Source organism: Boleophthalmus pectinirostris, unplaced genomic scaffold (genome assembly GCF_026225935.1).
Source record: "Boleophthalmus pectinirostris isolate CB_2022bp ecotype Guang Dong unplaced genomic scaffold, ASM2622593v1 HiC_scaffold_11, whole genome shotgun sequence".
NCBI lineage: Eukaryota > Metazoa > Chordata > Actinopteri > Gobiiformes > Gobiidae > Boleophthalmus > Boleophthalmus pectinirostris.
In genome coordinates this window covers 8,744,477-8,751,984 of record NW_026570994.1, presented here as the reverse complement: position 1 = coordinate 8,751,984, position 7,508 = coordinate 8,744,477, and positions in this window count along the sequence as shown.

The window sequence follows — 7,508 nt, the reverse complement described above, 5'->3', positions numbered from 1 at the left end:
GGAAGTAGATTGAATTGTGCGGTTTAAGGTGAGAGCTTGTCAGTTAAGTGTGAGCCTGTTTGACAGCTGTGTTGAGGTGCGTCTCCGTGGAGTCTGGTGCAGTGTTTAAGCCTGTCAAGTGTGGGCCCCGGGGCCAGTGTACTGCTCCACAGGTACTGGCCCTCGGAGCGTGAGACTGTGTGAGGACTAATTACCTTTTATAGTCCTGCTCCTGGCTCGGGTATGCGTGTGTGTGTGATGTGACAGCAGCTCAGGTACACCGCCTCCAGCTCATGTCAGTGTGAATAAAGACCTATCCACAGTGACTGGACATACTCAGGTACTGAAGGGACTAGATATATACTGAAATAACTTGACTCCTAAATGTTTACATTGTTGTATCAGGATTACCAAAACAATCTTAAAATGTAAACATGCTTGGGCACTATAAAAACTGAAGAAAACTGAAGGAAAAGTACAGCAAGAATATAAATGCAACATTATTATGGAGCACAGATAATGTTCACCAGTGAATAGGAATTGTTAACAAGATTGAGATTGTGTCATTTTTAACAGTCTGTCATCACCTTGGATATTTTTCATCAAGTCTGCAGCCTAATTTGAGTTTGTTTATGCTCAGGGGGTAATAAAATCAAATATTTAAAGACATATTTTGTGTTTTTAATAAGAGTAAGAAAAATGCTTTTGACATATCGACTAGCCCTAATTAAACAAAGAATTTTAATATAAAAAACAATTTCATAAACCCATCAATCTGAAGATCAAGCACGTTTTTTTGTGACAATGTGACCAGCAGATGGAGCCAAACACCACAGATTGAAACAAGTCCCAAGTCAGGTGTAGAGCAGTGACATGGTGAGGCTCGAAATGCTTGTGGATTATCTTTAAACGTGGAACCAAACTAACTAAAGTGTTTTATTTTACCAATTTGTTTGTTTTGTATTTTTATAATATTTTTGCGCATTAAATCACTGGTTAAACAGCCAGTGGTAGTTGGTCATTTATGAAGTGATTTGATCTTTGTTCCAAAAATGCTGATACCTTTTTTAAATTCATACAAACAATGTATTTAAGTATAGTATTTTTTTTTATTTCCGTTTAATTAAACCAGTGCCCCAAAATTTCCATAAAATACTCCTTGAGATTTTTTTTTTTTGGTTCTTTTAAGGCATAACACCTTGTTAATCCCCAATTTCATCTGATCCTACTGCAAACTGTTATGTTCTAGAGCAAGACATTTCCCCCACCTTGCCTAGTATGAATGCGGTGTGGCTGTTGGTGGTAATTTCAAATGCATGAAATTATGAGGCAACTTGGAACATCTGGAAAAATGCTTTATAAGATTAATCATTTTAAAAGCCCACCAAAACAACAACACATAATTTCTTACATTTCCATTTTATTTGATCAGGACTGGCAATTTTAAAGTAGTTCCCTCACCAAATGATGCCCATCCTCCTCTGCCTGGTTTTATCTCTGGGCGACAGTTAAAACAATACAACCTTTGCATATTTGAATGTCCATCTATCTACATGACAGATACATAACCAGCCTGACAGTGAGAACGCTGGACTTCAACAGAACCTGCACCTTGGCACAGACTAACCCAAACTGACAGAGGTTGCGGGGGTCAAATCTTGTCAGACACCACACACCGCTATATTTGGCTTATGTTTATCCGTATGACTGTCAAAGGAGGGAGGAGGGGGGAAGAGGAGAGAGGAGAGGAGGGGAGGGGTCAGGCAGGAGTATCCCGAAGACACAGGGATAGGGTTGCTTGTTCCGGTAACACAGCTGACCCCCCTGGATGCGCTTACCTTGTCATCTCACAGCACGGATCAAAGCCCAGACGAGACCGAAATAGTCCCTCGACCTTGGACTGGGAGATGGGGGCGTGACAGGGGGCTGACACGTACATATAGGAGGCAGGTTTGTGCAAAATAGCTCCAGGAAAAGAGATGAATAAATGAAAAAGTTTAAATTTGGTGTCAGTGAAGTCAGACGTTTGTGGTCTCTAATTCAGTAAGGGTATTTGTAGTCTATTATTTCAAGGCATTTAGCAGGAAAGTTGACCACCCCCAAATACTGATACAGCCTTCTAAGTGTTATTTATGGGTAGTGCTCACTGTCCATTTAACAACATTTTTAATTGATTGATTGATTGATTGATTCCTTTTTATTTTGAGTTTGTGCCAAGAGAGAAACAATAATCATGTATACTACAAACACAACGTAAACAACAGAAAAGCACATTTCTCGAAAAGGAGTGCGAAGAAGAAAAAAACTTATATTAACCCACCCCTGTTCATGACATAGTTTCAAAAATGATGTGGTTGCTTCTGTACATTGATCACAGAACTTAACAAATATTTACATATTGCTAAATAAATTACATATTATGCATTCAAAATATAATTTTAACCCCAGAACCTCTTTTTTCCCCATTTTGTACTGTACACACACACATACATAAATGCATACATACACATTATTTACAGTATGCATTTGTGCAAAGATTAAACATATGAATCCTGATTTGTTTTGTCTATCTCAAGTAAAATTATGCTATTCAAAAATTACCAAAATTCACTCATTTATGGAGCTAAAACTGCACAGTGCTTCACTTGTAGGGGAACATATAAGTGAAGTTTTTGTTTTTTTTAAGTCTATCCATGGACATTTCTGTACAAAATTATAAAATGTGCAAATCTGAACCAAGCATGTAGCGTTGACGTACCTCCATACCGCCAGCAGAGGGCGGTGAAGCACCATGTAATAGAGCTCACTGCTGCACACGCTCCTCACTGTGACCTCTGACCCCATCTCTGCACAGTCTGTTCTGAACAACCCTTACTTCAAATACATGAGACAACACTAGTCTATTGTCCAGATTAATACAGGGACCCTTCCATATAACCACAAAAAATGCATAAAATAGTATAAGAATAAGATGAGTGTTTTTTTTTTTTTTTGATTTACCAACAAAAACAAAATAATAATAATAATCTGTTGTTCATATAAAAAATAAAATATCAGTAATAAATTACATCTACATTTTTATTTTTTCATTTTTTTGCAACTCAAATCAGATTAATGCCACAAAAATATTCTCACTGGGATTGTCGTCAGGTCAGTTATAAGAAAAATAAACACAAAAACAGATTAAGTCTGTGCCATGGCTTGTTCACACATTCCCAAGACACTGAAGTAGTAGTAGCAGTAAACAACATTTTTGGCGAATATAAAAGTAGCAGTATTTTACCAGTTCAGGATTCAGCCACCTTCTAATCCAAAACAGATTTTTTTGTTTTGCTTAGTTTAAAAATAATGAATCAAATTGTACTTTCAATCCATTAAAATTATATAAAAATACATAACTTATATATAGTGTATTAAGAAAGTACTATTTTATAATGGCAGACAGTGAGCATACAAAATACACTTTTCCAAAATTTTGCCAAATCAAAAACTGTGCAAAACTGTATTTCAAATTCATGTATTCATTTATTTACATTTGTTTACATGAGCAGATGTTAGCACGGACTACTTATAAAACCATATTTTTTAGAGCGATGGTATCTCTTCTGGAACGTTTCAAAGATGGCTGACATGTTTTCTCAGCACAACAATAAAAGTGCAACTGTGCAGCTGCAAATTGCACTAAAATTCTCCGGTCTCAATCCGTGAATTATTAATGAGCTCCCAGCCAAAACTCCGGCAGGGTGAGAAGTCCAAAAGAACGATAATTATTCCACAGAATGAGGGATGAATAAAGTAGTGTGAGTGGGAAAGGGCAGAATGTACAGCTCGGAGGGACAGAGGCAGATCAGTATATTTTTATTTAAATTTGCAATGCTGTGAGTTTACATTATCAGGATACAGAAATGATCCACAATTTTAACAAATCTACTTCAAACATATATATAAATATTTAAATGTATTGTAATGAAATATTTTCTTAAAGAGGTCGTTTTCAGAAGTTCTCGTCTCAGATGGAGGAGGAGCCAGCATCACGGTGTTCATTATAATTATCACCAGAAATACAAACAAAGGATCTAGTCTTTGCTATAGTGAAAAAGCGTCTATATGCAGATGCTGATATTATGTATGCTATAGATCTCCAACGTCTTTAATCCTGCACGTGCGCTGGTGACATACATAAAATCTACTTTAATGAACTGCATGTAGCCTAATGTCCATGTTTATGTCATCATTTCTCAAAACGAAGCCTCGCGAGTCTCAATCAATGCTGAAATCCACTTGGTTCAAACCTAAAATGTCTCTCTCTGATCTGAACGGTCACTACTTCTACCCCAGCACCTGCAGCCATCATGAATCAGTGTCTCTGCTGCTGTACATAATCTGAGAACGATAAAAACTTGTTTGTGTTCTTTAAATGTTAAGGCACTGCAAACCCAGATTCAGCTGTAATTATTTTATCTTTTTGAAACTGTATGCAGGTTATACACAGTTCCTTTAACCTGCACATAGGGGACACATGCAAGTTTTTGTTTTTCTCAGTATATGGACAGGTTGTGCCTCATGTGAAAGCTCAGAACCTCCAGAATTTCCTCTCTAAGCTGCAAAAGCTGCACTAGCACTAATTCATAACTGGCTGCAGGGGCTGGGGTTTAGGTAGTGACCATTCAGTTCAAAAAGAGGCATTTTAGGTTTAAACCCACTGGAAAAACAAACAAAAAAAACCCCCAAAACTAAACAAACAAACAAAACAAAAAATACGTCTTGGCTATCATGTCTATGTTTTTGTAATTAAGAATAAATCAGCATTACGATATTTTCAGTAAAAGTTGTATTTAATTTGCTGACCTCATCTTGGGAAACATGTTTATTAAATTTCAAATAAAAATCAGTTTGTTTAATTATAAATTATTCAGGTTTTAGCACTACATTAGATTTTTTTTTTTTTTTTACACTTTCCAGCTTAAAATATCCATGTAATTTCTCCTTTTTTGGTCCTCCTCATGGCATGGGATCAATTCTATATTTTTAATCACCTTAAGCAGTGATGACTTTAAAATGTTTGATTGTTGATATAAAATATGTTGAAAAATATGTAAAAACCAACACAAAGCTGAAATAAAATCCAACCAAGTTCATTTTAAACGCCTGTGAAAAGATCTCCTCTGACCAGACCAGACATGCCAAAAGCCGGTCGGGCAGCTGTGCACCAAACAATTTTGACAACTCGTATTAGATTTCACTTTTAAAGGAACCTCCAGGAGCAGAGCATTTCATCTCCTTCTGGTGTTTGTGTCCAGTTTGTGCAGAAGATCAGGACCACACGTTTGGTCTTCTTAACGCTGGACGACAGAGCAGGGGCCCGCGGTGTTCTCCTCCTTAATCCTCGGCATCTTGGGTAAAAGATCCGGAGAGGGAGAGGGGCTGTTTGTGGCGTGGCAGCCCCGGGGAAGAGCTCTGTGTCAGGCTGCATCTCCTTTGAGTTCAGCCTCTGTCCTCTGGAGGTCTGCGCGCACAAATATGCTACTGCTCCCCCTGCTGGGCAACTGCAGTAACTGAGGTAAACTATTAAAGGGAGGGTATGTAGAATTTGTATTTTGAACTTTATAAAGACTTTATATAGAAACAAAACATCAATCAATCAAATATTTATTTTATTGATAACATAACTGTGGTAATGTTGTTTTATTCTCAAAAAAGAATCGACTTAATGAAGTTCTTTTATGTTTCAATTTTATGTTTTGATTATCCAGTCAAAAAGCAGAATGAGCCTCACATGGCCTATCCATATAATGAGAAAAAAAAATTAAAATGAGAAAAACGCCACATGCAGGTTAAAGCAGCGTCAATCCAAGTGATTGTAGTTTATCAGTTGAAGAAATTTCAATATATCTGTGAAATATATTTGAACAAGCTTCATAAAAAGTTGATTTTGTAAAACGTGACCATTAAGTCTTTTAGAACTTTGTAAAGTAGCTTTTCTTCTTCAGTACGGCCGCAAACATCAGGAGTTAGAGCAGTGAAGTGTCTGGTCCATAACTGAAGGAGGCAGAGGAGACAGAGCACGGGGTGTGGTGGTTTCAGCCCTGCCTGGACCCTGGCCTGGTGAAGTCCGTGGTCCAGTCCAGTCCAGTCATCCTGAGACTCACCTAATCCCCCAGTGCTACTGGTTTAGGCCCGGACCCATACCTCCAGCAGCTCCCTTCACTCCAGCACACAAAGAAGAAGGTGTCTCTGTGCTCTGAGATAACAGTAGTAGTAATTTGGAACTTGTGTTTTAAAGTTTTAAATGGAAACTTTACTTTGTTTCATGTTTGTGTTGTAGAAAATGGGTTTGTGGTTTTATGGCAGGTTGACACTTGGACATTTATTGTTTGTTAGATCTGACAATTTCATGGAATGCTCTTCTTACTGGAAATAAATACGACTAAACTTAACAAGGTAGACATGTTCAAATCAAATATAGCTTTTACAAATAACAAGAGTAATGCTGATTTATCCTTAGTTAAACAAACCATTGTGATTTCTAAGTTACTATGCTATAATTTCGTATTTTGTTTCTCAAGACAAATATACAGTCAGAATGAACAGATGATCCAGTAATTTTAAACCTAAAAGGACTCTCTCTGATCTGAATGGTCACTGCCTAAACCCCAGCCCCTGCAGCCAGGCGTTAACCAGTGCTAGTGCAACCTCTGCAACTCATGATGAGCACTTAAAGAAACAGTAGAGGTGCATGTTTTTGAAGAAGGGAGTTGATGAAAAAAGTAAACAATTGGAAAGGCAATTTACAGTCTATCAGTGTCATCGTCATCATCATCATCTTTATTCCAGACTCATGGTCCATTTTAAAAACAGACAAGGACAGTGACAATACGATACAATAAACATTTATGTTTTTAAAAGACAACCATCCCAATGTTTCCACATGTTGGACTGATATCTTATTGCACTGAATCTCAGATTTGTGAGTGACATTATTATTTCATTGTCTGATTTGTTTCAGTCTGATTAAAACTGTACATTAAAATTCTTAGCGCAGCTTGCAAAGTGTTCACTCGTGCAGTAACAAATATTTCAGTCGCACTCGTCCATCGTGGCCTCCTCAAAAACACCTGTAAAGCGTCACTGTAATCCACCTGCAGTCTTTACAAACTGGCAAAGTAGTGTGTCTGTGTAGTCGTGTCGGTCGTCCTGGTAGGATCCATACCAAAAGAAAATTTCAATTCTGTTTTTAAAGTTTTTAAAAACATTTATTTAAAACTTTTGTCCAGTTGAGAGAATATCATTTTCTTGAATTTTCTGCCACTGAACAAATGATCCACAGTTTAAAGCCGACTGAAAGGCAATGAGAAGTTAAGGGAAAAAAAGTGAAGCAGAAAGTTATAAATAAATGCAAACAGCAGGAATGAGGCTATGTAAATCAAGAATAGGAAAAACCTAAAAAAAAAAAAAAAATGATGAAATGATGAAATAAAATGATATTCCAGTCAAAATTGCTAGAGTGGAGCTCGAGTCTGTCGCCTTGT